Source organism: Agelaius phoeniceus, chromosome 5, assembly GCF_051311805.1.
Source record: "Agelaius phoeniceus isolate bAgePho1 chromosome 5, bAgePho1.hap1, whole genome shotgun sequence".
Taxonomy (NCBI): domain Eukaryota; kingdom Metazoa; phylum Chordata; class Aves; order Passeriformes; family Icteridae; genus Agelaius; species Agelaius phoeniceus.
In genome coordinates, this window is record NC_135269.1 from 45,696,885 (window position 1) to 45,711,370 (window position 14,486).

Consider the following 14,486-nt stretch of genomic DNA (forward strand, 5'->3'; position numbering starts at 1 on the left):
GACGTGCCTGAAGGGCTGTGTCCACTGATGGGCTGCCCAGTAAAGCAAACATAAACATCCCAGAATGCAGTCCAGGGTAGGACTGCCAAGATGATTAAGGGGTTGGAGCATCTGACATGGTGAGCCTGAAAGCACTGAGACTCCAGCCTGGAGAAGACTGCAAGGGATCTTATCAACATGTATAAATACCTCAGGGGGACACGGGTAAACAACACTTCTCAGTGGTGCCCAGCAACAGGGTAAAAGGCAATAGCCACAAACTAAAACAGATGAAATTCCACCTAAACAAAATAAAGCCCTTTTCTACTCTATGCCTGATCAATAGCTGTCCAAGCAGCAAGCTCCTTTACTTGATCAGGTGGACAAGTGTTGGTGTTGGACAAGAAAACCTCCAGACACCCTTTCTAACCAGGTATCCTAAGGTTCTTTGTGGAAGAGACAAAAGGAAGGCAAATACATCTAAGTATTATAGACTATGGGCTTAATGTTGGTTGTGTTCTATGCACACACCAAGCCTTCAATAAGAGAAAACAGTTGTCTGTGTCTGACTTCATTATATGAAGGCAAGTTGTTTATTTGACTAAGGAAAAGCCTCATTGTGCAAATACAACAAAATAAGTTCTTTTTCTCTCCCATACTTTTTCTGATGCCCAAGCCCATAGGTCTAAACAGTATGAGAACCATCTAACATAGAGATTAAGGAAATGTATTTGTCATTACCAGTCAAATTATTCACCTTATTGTCTACTGAAATGTCCATTTGTATCAGCAAACTTCCATCACTGTAAAGAATTTCTGTGTGTCTCCTCCAGCTAGTACTCAAGCAGTAAAGCTACTTTAACCAAAGCAGGGCAATGGGAAATCATCCTTCTCCTTTGATAAAGCCTTTTCTCTCACATCAAAGTATTGACACTTTTGTTCCACAACTGCAGGAAAAATGAGAGGAACCAAGAGAATGTCACAGAGGAAAGCTAGAACATCTCATTCATGAAGAGCAGGCACCTGTGCACTGACCCAATTAGGCATTCAAACACTTGTCACTTTGGAGCTGGCTGGTTGTCACTCACCCAATTAGCCCCAGGGGATGTATTGTATGGTGGCATTCCCTGACAGGAGAACTGGAGCAATGGAGGCACAGTGATAGGGTGCCAGGATCCTGGTGAGAGAGAGCAGCCAGTAGCAAAGCCAAAGAACTTCAGAGCTTCCTAAACTTGTTTATCGTCCAAAAAGCCTTTCAGAGTCTTCAATGGTCTTTTTTTTTTCCAGAGCAGTCTAGTTTAAAAACCTTACAGTAACAGTTCTCTTTATCCAATAATGCATTTAACTCCTGAGTGACTACAACAAGAACCATTTCAGAAGAGGTAAAAAACAAACAAGCAAAGTATCTTCATTGCAGAGAGAGATGCTTTAGATGTTACTTTCAGAAACACTGCCAGCAAGTAATTCAGAAGTCAAAATGCTTCAGTGACCATCTCCTACCTTCTCTGTTTTAAATATATTACTGATGCTTTCACTTGCTCTGTTTGCCTGACTGCATAAATGAGAGATAAAATGCTTTACAACCATCCACAACTACATAGTGTAAAAGATATAAAAGTTCTGTTCTACTGAACTACATACTGTACGACATTCAAGATCCCCAAATAAGATTTTTAGTTTAAAGAAAATCAGATACTAAACCACAGATGACTATTCAGCAGCTACTACTCACTTCAAGTAATGATATCTATCATCTTATGCTGAGAGAGCAGGGAAGAGTTCAAGGGGGGCTGGGAAAAAGGTGTTACAACCCAAACCATTTGAGCAAAGATTTCAGAATGTTCCCATCTCTAAATTTGTGGTCTATGCTAGAAGAAAAAAACTTAGAATTTTTTGGGTACAATATTTCATGTTCATTCTAAGTCCATTTTTCCTTACTCACTCTTTCACTAGTTGAGTTGCCCTGACACCTATTCTCTCCAGTAAGGAACATTAAAGATGACTGAAACTACCTGCAATTATATGAAACCATGAAATATTTTTAGCTGCTTTTCTATTTAACGTACTTTGATATGCCCTTCAGTTAAAATCTGAGCTGAAATTTAAAAAAAAACAAAACATAAAACAACCTAACATAAATCACAGACTGTTAACTCAAACAAACATGAAAATGTAGGTAAATACATAACACGTTATATGACTATCTTGGAAACCTAAGAGATAGAAAATCAATGCCAGTAGTTTAGGGCTTTTTCCCCACTTAGCATGGGAAAATAAAATTTAGAGGGAAAAATTATCTTACCTTTGTACAAATAACTTCTGAGAAAGTTGGTCTCTCTCTTTACTTTTCCTTCTTTTCTTATCTCCTGTATGACAGCTCTTTATTTTACTGCCTTGCCTGAAAAAAATAACACACAACATGAAATATTTATAGAGGAAAATAATTACATTCACTCTTAAATTACAACAAATACTTCATATATATCTTTATAAAGCTGCAATACTAAATTCAGTTAAGTCAAGTGAAATTGTATTTTAATAATAGCTAATTAATATATGTTGGTCCAAAGAAAAAACAAGAAGCAGTAGAAAGAAAAGCAGCTCCCTAGGTTTCAAAGTTGTGTTTTGTATTTAGCTCTCCAAAACAGCCACTTAGATCAAACTAGAGCAACCATGGTTTATCCAGGTTCTCTGCACCATGGGTGAAAACCAGTCAGTGCTTCACAAAGCTTGAGCAAGACAATTAGGAAGCTTAACTACTTTTTTCCAGTGTTCAGTAACCCACACACCCAGTAAGGCACACTGGGTACCTCAGGAGTAAACACTTCAGTGCTCTTTGTGCTATGGGTGCCCAGAATTCTAAAGACATGCACTGGAAGAGGTGGATGCAAAATGGAAATGTTTGGTCACAAACAGCACTTGCCCAGAAAGAGAGGGCTGGGAAGGGAAATTCGTAATTTGTCTGAACTCCTGCTTTCTAGGAGAACATCCTAAATTCCAGTGGATGGATGGGACTCACATCCCCTGCTCCCCTCCTCCCCCAGTTTAAAAGCACAAATCAAAGAAAAAGAAGACAGCAGGAGAGGCTCGTTTTGAATTCAGCTGCTACCTTCTTCACTTATTGACAAGAATTCTGCAGTCAGGTCCTCTTATCTCTCACTTTTTGTTACTTTAACCTATCTTAAACACATTTAATGTTTTGTTGAAAACAAGTTGCCTATCTTTCCATAGTAGTGCACATGAGGAGTCAAACTTTCAAGTAAGCAAGGTTCAAGAAGGACCAGGAATTTTGAAAGTGAGCTTCAAAAACTTTCTGAGGAGTCCCCTTATCATCTTTTAGCTTGCCACAATATGCTGTCCTTATTTCAGTGAACTGGTGATGAACTGTAGCAAACAGCAACAAATTAGCATCGCTGCAGCACCTGTTATTTTGTGTCCTGTACATAAAAGCATATACATTTTATTTTCAGGAAAGTAATTAAAGTTCCTTGTTTAGTCTTAACTGCAGATTGGTGCTGTTTTGTAAAGTAAACCAGGAGACTGCAACATCTCAGCTTACAATGGCGATACAGGAATATCAGTTTCATTTCTCATCAAATTCATAATTCAGTCATACAATTTCTTTCCATATGCTTTTAAAAGCCTTTTTATTGTTAGATTGGCCTGCAAGTTGGTCAAACCTTAAATGTTGACTAGAACTCCCTTGTAGCTATTTCTTTCAGTAACAAGCAATGCTTCTCATAAATTGCTTTTTATCATGCTCTTCCAAAACAACTTGTTGCTCTTACATAATAAAACATTGGAAACAATACATTATCTTTGTAAAATCAGGAGTTTTGGCATACATACATAATTTATTTCACTGGGGTGACATTCTCTTAGGAGATTCACTTCATTGCCCTAATCTTTATTCAGGCACTCAAATCACTTCCAACCCCCTGCCTCTATGCTCAGCTGGAAAAGCTGCCTGCAAACCAGCAGGACCTGGATGAGCCAAAGCCAACAGAGAACTTGTGTGCAGCTCCAAACTGACCACAGCACAGCCTGACAGTGATCACACAGCTCCCATGACACCAAGGTACCAGCTACATCCACCCTGCCATTCAAGCTGCTTCCTGGCTGGCTCCATGCCCCAACAAACTGTCTCCAAGACAAAAACTGAGCATGCTTTAGGGAGTGTTCCAGCCTGGAGAATCCTTCCAAGCAACAGCATGGGTAAGGCTGCCTTAAGTTTTGATTCTCCACTCTTGGCAGACAGCCCTGCAATTCTCTCCTGCCAGGCACTGCATCCTCATTTGCAGCCTCTGCCTGCCTCCATGGGACTCACTGGAGCAAACCCCAGGATTTACAAGTGTTAGCCTGTAACATCACGACTTCGGTGGGCTGGAACACAGCTCCCACCATCCCAGATACTCTGAACTAAAAGACACCAGCTGCTTATCAGGGCTGCAGGAACACCACAGCACCCAGACCACACTCTGATTATGGCCAGCCTTCTTTTTTAAGAGACTCATTTTCTAAAGCATTAAAATGCAGATGTAGCCCAGCCCTTACCAACCAGCCTAAGTCAATGACAGGTATTTGTCCCTGTCCTCTTGTTTTTGCCATTTAACAACATTTGTAGCCTCAAAGGCATTGTTTAAAAGTTAGGCATGTTCTGAAACCCAGGGATGACTTGCATAAGACCTCGTATACAGCAGAAAACCACAGCTCTGTTGACATTATGGGTAATCTTTCCAAGACTTCTAAGATTCACTAAAAGAAGGGGAAAAAATGAGTAGGAAATAAAAATCAAGAAGGAGGGTAAAAATGATGGTTCTAAAACAAGTCCATAGATTAGATGAAATATGTTTTAAAATTTATGAGATGTATTTGGGAGTCTTACTATTAGCTTGGTAACTAGCATATTGTGGAAATGTAAAGCACACTTTTAAATTTTCTGCACCTCACATTATACTTACTACATGCTTATTTTTTCAGATATTCATGAAATAACTATAACTTAGTATTGTTGCTTTTCTTGCAAAAGTGTTGATAGACTGCAGGGAAGCTAAATTTAGAAAAAGAAATAATACACAGATACCAATAGGTAAATATGCAAAAAGTTCAAATGTGAAAAATCCAAAATAAAAAAATCCTTTTTTTTTTTTCATAATCTGACTGGCTAAATGGTTTTACATAAAATGTATTCAAAAATACTCTTTAAAATATCAAGACACTTTAATATTTTTAATGCAACCTTAAAAAGCAATAGTGAGACAATATGCAGCTTTCTCATAAAAGTAATCATGTATCTATATACACATATATTTAATTCAATTTCTGTTTACTTTACAATACTGTGCAAAGTTCTTTAATATAAAATATTTGCTTTGTGATATTTGATGTGTTTAAGCACAGTTCTATGCAATCCAGTACTGCAGAGCTCCATTGTTCAGCCTTGTGTAATTTCTTCTTTCAGAGCTAAGGATTAATGAGGAGTTCTCAGAAAAGGAGAAACCACCCGGGTTGGTTGATGAGGGCGGTGATCCATCTTGCTGTCATATCTATCTTACTTCTGGGTGTGCCCAACCCCAGATGATTCTGCCAAAGTAATAATGGAAAAAAAATACACTGGAAATACAACAAAAGTAGCTTTTAGCTTTTTTTTCATTTCTGATACACACACCCTCATGAAGACACTTCGTAGAGTGGGTAGTCCAGCCTAGATTATATTAGCAGCCGTGAGGAAAAAGCCCAAATTTTACTCATAATATACTAATCAACACAGAACACAGATTTCATCTGATTTTTAATATGTTGCAAAGCCATGCCCTTCCTTCATGGATACAAATGCTAACCTCATTCTGTCAATTCCTAGACTATAAATCAAAGTTGACTGTTTCAGTAAGTTACATAGCATAGGTTTGTTCTCCTGTTCAAAGTCACCTGAATTTTTTCATGACAATTCATTCCAATAAATCAAATTAACTAACACTAAGGTACATCAATCTCAACTATTTGGGTGAGCGGGAAGTACCAGGGTAGAGAAAGAAACTCGGCCATTACCTTGTGCATGTAGCTATACAGCTGTCATGGTCCTCTTCCTTTTTTTTGGTGGGTTACTTTTTCTTTTCCTCCTTTTAGTAAGTGGTAAGAATCTGTACCATGCTCCCCTCCATGTTGCAAGCTTGACAAAACTCTGGTGCTAAGCCCTGCTGCTGCTGGCCTGTGGACAGGGGCACACACAAGAGGGGCCCTTTCCAGCCACCCGTCGCTTTGTCCTCAGCCCTTCTGTGTGATCAGCACAGCCTTTGTGGCCATACAATAGGGGTTAAACATTTCCCTGTATTTACAGAAAAGCAGAGCTAAATCTGCTTAGCCGCATGAACCTTTTAATAAAATTACACTCACACTATTAGGGCATTTTTCCATTTGTTTGGTTTTTTAAGAGAAACTAAAAATTATAAAAAACAGAAGGAACATTCAGTTACCTGAGACCTGCCTATTTACTCAGAGATATAGTTTAATTTCTCCTTTACATTTATTCTCCTTGACGACTTGCTACTGGGACAACCCCCCATCTCCAACAGGGTGTCTAAGAGACAGATCACTGCAAAAACTACAATCTGTACTCAGTGGTGAAATTCCAGTGTAAGAATGTAAAAATGTACTGAGAAATAAAGGAAAATATTTTAAAGAGTCAAATGTGCTTGCAAAAGAGTCAAATTCCTAAAGACACTCATCTCATACACCACATGAGCCTCTAGACCACCCCTCCTTTCCAAAGAACTACCTTGAAGTAACACTGGTACAGAAAAGTAACATTTTTTTCAACTCCTAAAGAAAGTTTTTAAACAGTTTCTTTCTGGTTTGTTCTGTTACAAATCCAGGTTTTTCCCTTTGTGTTTTTTTGGTGTTTTTTTTTTTTGGTTGGTTTGGTGGTTTTTTGCTTGTTTGATTGATTTTCTTGTTTTGGTTTGGTTTTGTTTGTATTTTTCTTTTTGTTTGTTTGAGGGGGTTGTTTGTTTGGATTTTTTGTTTGTTTGGGTTTTAAGTCCAGTAAAAACATGTCTAACTTTAAGGGTTTTGCACCTTTTTATAGCTAGCAGGATGAATTCTGTCAGTCTCTATTAGCAACAAAACCAGTTCAGTACAATAAATTCATCTGGTCCTTTTGAAATCGATTCCATTTTTAAGGCTTCTTAGAACAATGTTTTTCCTCACAAAAGCATGAGCTGGACTTAAGAATATACTTCAAAGCAGATTGCCAGTGAGGTTCAGTAATGACTGCATCCACCTGAACTCTTAAACTTGACAAAATAGAACCTGAGTATGTAATTTGAGCTCTCCCTTCACATACGTGTCTTAATTCTAGAGCTGCAAACACTTCACTGAGAAGGATAAAAAAATAGAGTTTAATTACCATTACAGGTCATTAATTTTTTTACATGGAAATTTATCATCAAATAGTATGGTGTCGATTAGGCAAAGCCTCTGCCATTCAGTTACTAATCTTTAACTGCACATTTACAGCTGTACATTCAAACAACAACAGCAGACATTAAACTGTAAATAAGAAGCTACTTACCATGCCACAAGCATGGCACAGTATTCATCTATTTTTGCTTAGTAACATTTAATTCTTGGAAAAGCTCAATTCTCAAAATAGTTATTTTCATGGTTTCAGTCATTCCTTCCAAAATGAAGTCCCAGAAGTAAACAATTTGGGTAAGGCAGTAGCTTTAACTATTTGCTCCCCTCTGCCTTTGACAGCATATTATAGCAAGAAATCAGCTCATATATAACTGGTTGACCAGAGTTTTTGTGTTTAAGCAGGAATCAGCCTCTGAATTTTAGAAGTGAATGATGGAGGGGCAGGGCTTATTTTGTCATCTGATTGACCAAGCCTAATCAGAATTATTTCTGCACACTGCTTCACTACAGCTGTAGATCCATTAAACACTAAATGTTCCAGCGGCCCAGTCCCCTCCAGCTTCCCACTGTGACTCCCACTTTTCAGACAGTAGCTACTCTGTGGGCTACTCACAACATTCAAAAAATGGAGGTGTTATATTTAATGGACAGCTCAAAACCCATAGCAAAATCTGTCACTTGAATGCTAAGACAGCAGCTATCATAATAAAACAGGCTCTTTGTGGTGGAGACTTAAAAAGAAGCCTTTGATATGGTTCCCTTACTTTCCAATACATTTCTATTAGGAAAAGATTTTCAGTCAAAATAGCTTTTATTCTTCAACAGAAATAATCATGTCTGCCTCCAGAAATGTTCACTGAGATAGGCACTTTTTTTTTTGGTAATCATAATATTACCCTTTTAAATTTTAGTACCATTTTAGCCTAAGGAAGCTATAAACTAATATAACCACTAGGAATGACTTAGTGCACAATTTACTTATTAACAAAACCATTTTTTGAACTGTTTAAGCAGAAAAAAACCTGTGATATGCACATACAGCATACAATTCCCTACTTTGAGATCTGCTTGTTAGAAAATGTAAAAAAAAGATTCTGAGAAATATCTAGGAACTGTCGATACATCTAAGACATTTCGAACAGATTTTTGGCTTTCTTTTCCAAATGTCCTCAACTCTTTCCAGATATATGATAACACTCAGGAAAAGAAACAAATCACTTATGCTGAGGTCCAAGTCATATTCCCATCAAAATTTAGTTAGGGCAATACTCATCTGAGACCTCCTGAAGAGCTAACCTCATGGTGCAGCTTAACCCCAGGGATAGGCTTCGGACTCTGGGAGGTTGGACTGGGCAAACACATATGGGATCTGTAACTCTAAAATGCAGCATAGCTCACAATTACCCAGGAACAGGGCAAAGGAAGACCCAAAATAAAAGCTGCTCCTGCAGTTAGGTTAGGGCAATGAAGAAGATCAAAGGCTCACAATCATAGTATGATAATAAAATGGGCTGCTTCTTTTACCTGTTACTTTGCACACTGAATGTTTTTAAAGCTTCTACATGCCTAACAATTACAACTGAAGTCATGTCAATAGCATAATTTTTAGAGTACAGACTTCAGTATTGAAATGTACACCATTTATGTCCACATGACAAATGGTAAGATGGTATTTCAATTTGATGATTACACCAGGACCAGGATTAGGCATCCTGGATCATACTACTATTACTACTACTATTGTTTGTTTGAAAATCAAGAGGCAAAATGTTTCCATTTCCTACATAAGACTTAAATGCATAGTCTTGCTTTGTTCCTGGTACATGTTTTCATAGATTCATTTTCTCTTTGCCATGCTTTGCATACACAAACTTGATTTTTTTTTTTGTTAATTTTCCAGCTTCAATTTCCTTTACTTTACCAGTAAAGCCTTCAGCAATTATAATTTTGTGTGCAAAAATTTTGAGTTTCTTTATGAAAGACACCTTTATGATTGTGGAGTCTTAAAATACTTTAAAATGGAGATGACATTCAAAAGGACAGTTTCACAGGGATAACAAGATATCCAAGGTGATGATTCACTGCCACCTGCATATCCTTATCCCAAAAATTCAACCCAAGTACTTGGGTTGGGAGGTGAATTTTAAAGAGTATCTAGTAAGTCTAGGATATTACAAAGCAAAAATTGTGAAGAGTAGGATCCTCTAAGGATAACAGAATTTATTTATTTAAAACTTCATCATAACCACTTGTACTGGTTTTAAGCTGTTACCACTGAAATTTCATGGACATTGCTATATGGACATTGCTATTGCTCTTTCAGCAATCATTTATTCCTTTTGCTTTTTTTTTTCCTACAAACATCAGGAGGCTCTATACAAGAACATGGCCAATTACTTCTTACCAGTCACCAACACATGGTAGGGAAAGCAGGTAAAGTAATTTTTAACTAGACCTGAGTAATTATTCTTTGTTCCAAAATAATTGTAGCCTATATGTCCTGATCACAATTTTTAGACTTTTGTCTCCTTTCTACATTTTCCTGAAGTTCATGGTACCAGCCAAAGCAGACTATCTGCCAGCTACAGAAAATCCCTTCTCACACACTCTGGGGATGCAGACTCATGCAGGTCCCATTTCTCTTAGTTCTTTACAGGGAGAGCCTTTGTTCACATACATAAGGCACATAAGCTGTTTATCACACAGAGAAGTTGCCAAGGAGTGTGAGATTTCCCTGAAGTGATTCCAGCACTGAGAAGAGTCCTCTTCAAATAACTCAAGGTTTATTCACTTAATTATTTTATCAGCACATCCAGTTAAGTATTGTACATAGGCTTTCTCTATATTTTCATGTTACTTTTTAATGAGGAAGCACCATAATAAGATTCACAGCATTAACTTTAATTATACTAAGATTTTCTCTAGTACTGTTCTCCATCCCTTTTCATAGTGGAACAAATGCTTTGCCTTTCCTCTTTGGGCACAATGAGTGCCCTTGACTACTGGATGCCTAAAGCCATGTAAATATAAAGAAACACAGTGTAAGTGTAGACAAATGTGCACTTCCCAACCTCAGGATGAGGAGATTTATCAGCAGCTAGAAAAGCAATTGCAGCTTCAGGAACAAAAGAGATCTGCTGGTGCTGCAGTGCCTGTAGCTAACTGGAAGTTACTGAAACTAAAGACATCAAGTGCATAGCCAAAATGAATTTGCATCAACTACACATTAAAAAAAAAAATAAACAGAATCAAGCCCATGAAAGAAATGGAAGAGGATGACAGCTATGAAGTGAGGTTACAATCTTGATTCTGTAAAAAAAACCCAAACCAACCAAACAGGAACACAAAAGAAAAAGCACCATTCAAATAGTACCATTCTAACAGGCAAACAAAAAATCCCAATAGGACAGAATCAAGAGTCTGTCTGTTCTCAAGGAAAGGAAAAAAATTAATGAAATTGAGTCTTTGGATGTAGAAATATTTTTGGGATGATGCAGGGGTCCAAGATTTTTCTTTTTCTTGGTAAGGCACATGTTGTTTGAACTTCTGCATGTGCTATATGTACCTAAGCCTGCACTCACTACCCAAAGAGAATTTGGCTAGAATGGAGGCCACATTCAGCTGCTGACGTTCCTCTGTCCACCCTCATCTATAATCACACATAGAAACATCCAAATTATCAGCACCTTGAACTTTCCTTGAATGCTCTCTAGCTATCTACCTTTTATTCTCTGCATCATTTTGATAAAATTTAGAAGCTGTCTGCTTGAATTGTGTCAATAACTTGACTGATACCTTGAAACTAAGTTTAGCCACCTGAAACTCCTTAGGGACTGTACACACACACAGCATGCCAAGCATACAAAAGAACTGGGCCCCCCAAAGCACTGGCACAGACAGCTGTAATTTGCTTTTAAATAAGAGTGAGAGGAATTTGAGGTGTGGCAGTGCTTTCTCCTTTGCACTGAGCAGCACTGGCTGTGGCTCACCCAGTTTTTAGCACTTGCCTTCAGTGGCACAGCTTGTTCAGAGACAGGGAAGAAAATCTCTTCCCCTCACAGATCATATCTGAGGGGAAAAAAAAAAAAAAAGACTCTTTTCTACCCCCTTTGTCCTTGCTATCCAAAGATCCTGAAACACGATGAATAGGGATTTTCCTCAGAGACAAACCATAGGGGCTTGCATCTACTTCGCAAAAAAGTAGATTTTCTCTCCAGTCTCTCTTCCAGTCAAGCCTGTTTTTTGGAAAAGGCACAAATCCATAACAATTCTTCCAGTAAGTTCCAAATACAAGATCTTCATTCAAAAAAAACCAGCACTCAGCAGTAAAGCAGTCTTAATTAAAAAAAAAAAAAAAAACCTGACCTCCTGATTCTGTGCCAGTTTGGCTGTGTCCCAGCTCTTCCCAGTGCCCACTGCTGGCCCCAGAGGAGAGCCCTGGAGGCACCACTGCCGTGCACAACTGGAGCAATACAAAGTGGGGAAGGGAAGGGAAGGGAGTGTTAAAAACTGAGCAGCTCCCCAGGATACCTGTGGGAACATGCACACCCACACTGGGAACTGCTGCTGCAGAGTGGAACCCCCCATTTTGATAAATCTGACAATTTTCAAAAGGGAAAAGTTGAACATGACTTCATTTCTGGGCTTCATCTTCCACAAACTTTCACTTTAAACCTGGTTTCTATTTCTGAGACTAAAACATGAACATTATACCAAAAACAAACATTAAACTGCTTTCAGGTTTAACTTCTTAAACATGGCATGTTTTTCACTGCAGCAGAGCCCTTTTATACTATACAATTAAGACTTCAAGGTCTCAATTTTAAAAAGATTTTTTTGTCAATCTGCTGGTAGGCAAATTAATTTTCATGACTACTGATCTAGAATGAATTTTAACTATGGACCTGGATATAAAAAAAAAAAAAAATACTCAAAGGCTTGAAACCATTCCTTGCTGCAGTCCAGTTAGAACCACCTTTGATTTTAAATACATTTGAATAATCTGGCATTACTTATGGAAATAGGACATTTGATTTTCTTTTTGCAATTATACTTGTGATTTCACAGTATTGTCTCTAGATGTGCCTTTCACATCTTCACAAAGACTCTGTATCATTAATATTCTGTAAGTTGTCAAATGCTTTAGTGTAGCAACTAACTGCTGAATTTGGCTTGCATGAATAGAATAAATATTTCATTTTTATAGTAGCCACTGCAGGAATATTAAGCAGGAGCCACACAAGCATGATAGCTTTTTCACCTCTACAAAAAAAAAAAACGAACTATTTGTATTTCCTTTAAAGACAGTAAAACTATATAGCAACAGGGGTAAACTAAGCAATAAAATCATACATTCAAAAGATAGTTTCAGCAAGAAAATACACTATACAAATACTGGCAGTGGAGGAAGAAAGTAGCAGGTTGCATATAGTATCCAAAAAGACCAAAAAAGAAGGGTTGGATTCATTTAGAAATAAAGAAATAAAGTCATTATTAAATATTATAATATGGAAATTTTAATAAAATAATTAACATCATATTCATTACAGCCAAATTACCACAAATCCAAACTCACAGCAGGTCCAGGTTTTGATTTGCATGCATCGCATGATTTTGTCTTCTCTGCAGTAAGGGATTAAATATTCACACACATATAGAAACTGGCTTTATCACTGCTTAAAAACCCCAAAGAAGCTGTGCCCTTTATAGGTTTTTCCTTACTTCACACATATGTCAAATGACTTCCTACAGGACTCAAAAAAAAAAAAAAAAAGCTAGAAATCTCTACAAGAACCTGAACTTTGCAGAAGCCTGCTTTGCAGTTATCACACAACCTGATGAGCAGCAGATGTACCTCTCCTTCACTAGCAGCTTAGATAGCAAAGGTGTTTGGAATCATTTTTGCACATAGGAGGCTGCTGGAGTTGCCAACCATCCAGTTCAGTTGTTTACTAACTGCCTTTTGTAGAGCAAACCTGGTTGGCAGCAGCCAGAAGTGCTGCTCAGACAGAGCAGTGGGGAAATGGCACAGCTGTAACTGCAGCAGCTGTGACACCAGCAGGTACAGTTATGACAGATTAGCTCCTGAGGCCATGTGGTCCCTCTGCCATAACACCATCTCCTCCTTTCATTAGGAGTGTATGACACAAGTCTAAAGGTATCAAATTATTTTACTTTTCAATTGTAGAAGGAGGAATACAATTTACATATAATTTCTATATTTAAATGTAGTCCATTTAAAGCCCTTTTTTGCTTACCAAATTGTATGCCATACACAGAATTGCAAAATAGCTACCTGTTTTACAAACTCAATGGAAATCTCCATCCATAGGACAGGTTTTACTTACATAAGAGCCTGCAGCTCTATTTTCCAAATTGCTCTACCCAGGAAACCAATGCACTTACAATGCAGGTGCTTGAGGTAAATGTGCTGTGTTCTCTTCCAAAAATATAGATAGCACATGCACCAAACAAACACAGTCTCATGCCTCAAAGGGTGATGAGTTTACAACATACACAGTAATCAAATGTGAACTCACAAAGTAAGGAGCTTGTCTTTGAGGGGCTTCTATAGCCATTGTTGACATCTTATTGCCAAGTTCCCATACCTTGGCAAACTCTCATGGGCAGCTCCTCACAGCACTGACTCCTTCTTCACAGCACAACCAACAAACTCCCTCTCTCTCCTCACCCAGCTAACCCACTCTTTTGTAGCACTTGTCCTTATTGGACACAGCTGTGGCCTGTTAAGGGCAGGCCTGTTCCTCATCTTTGGTGATTAGTGCAGCTGCAACTCCTCAGGTGTGAGACTGCCTTCTGCACTATCTTTATTTTCTTCCATTCTATGCTTCCACAGGCCATGACTAAAACTGATGCTGTTTTATTCAGTATACTAATATTAGTCAGTATTTCAACACACAAAGAAAAATTATGGTATAGAAGGGATCTGTGAATACCCTGGTCACATGGTGTCCTAATTCACTTCTCTCTCAGTACCACCTCTCCATATTAAGAAAACCCCTGGTTCCAATAAGTTACATTTCTTCCCAGCAATCTTCAAGTATTTCTCTAACTTCACTATTTACTGGAAA

At 38.0% G+C, this 14,486-nt stretch overlaps 1 protein-coding gene across 23 annotated transcripts in view; it reads right to left on the reverse strand.

Moving 5' to 3' along the window:
• NRCAM (neuronal cell adhesion molecule) overlaps nucleotides 1-14,486 on the reverse strand; it is a 144,716-nt gene that overhangs the window by 97,285 nt on the left and 32,945 nt on the right. For all 23 annotated transcript variants that reach the window (XM_077178920.1, XM_077178921.1, XM_077178924.1 and 20 more), the window contains exon 2: nucleotides 2,282-2,377. The gene's annotated coding sequence lies outside the window, so the exon portion shown is untranslated. The remainder of the gene's footprint in view (nucleotides 1-2,281; nucleotides 2,378-14,486) is intronic.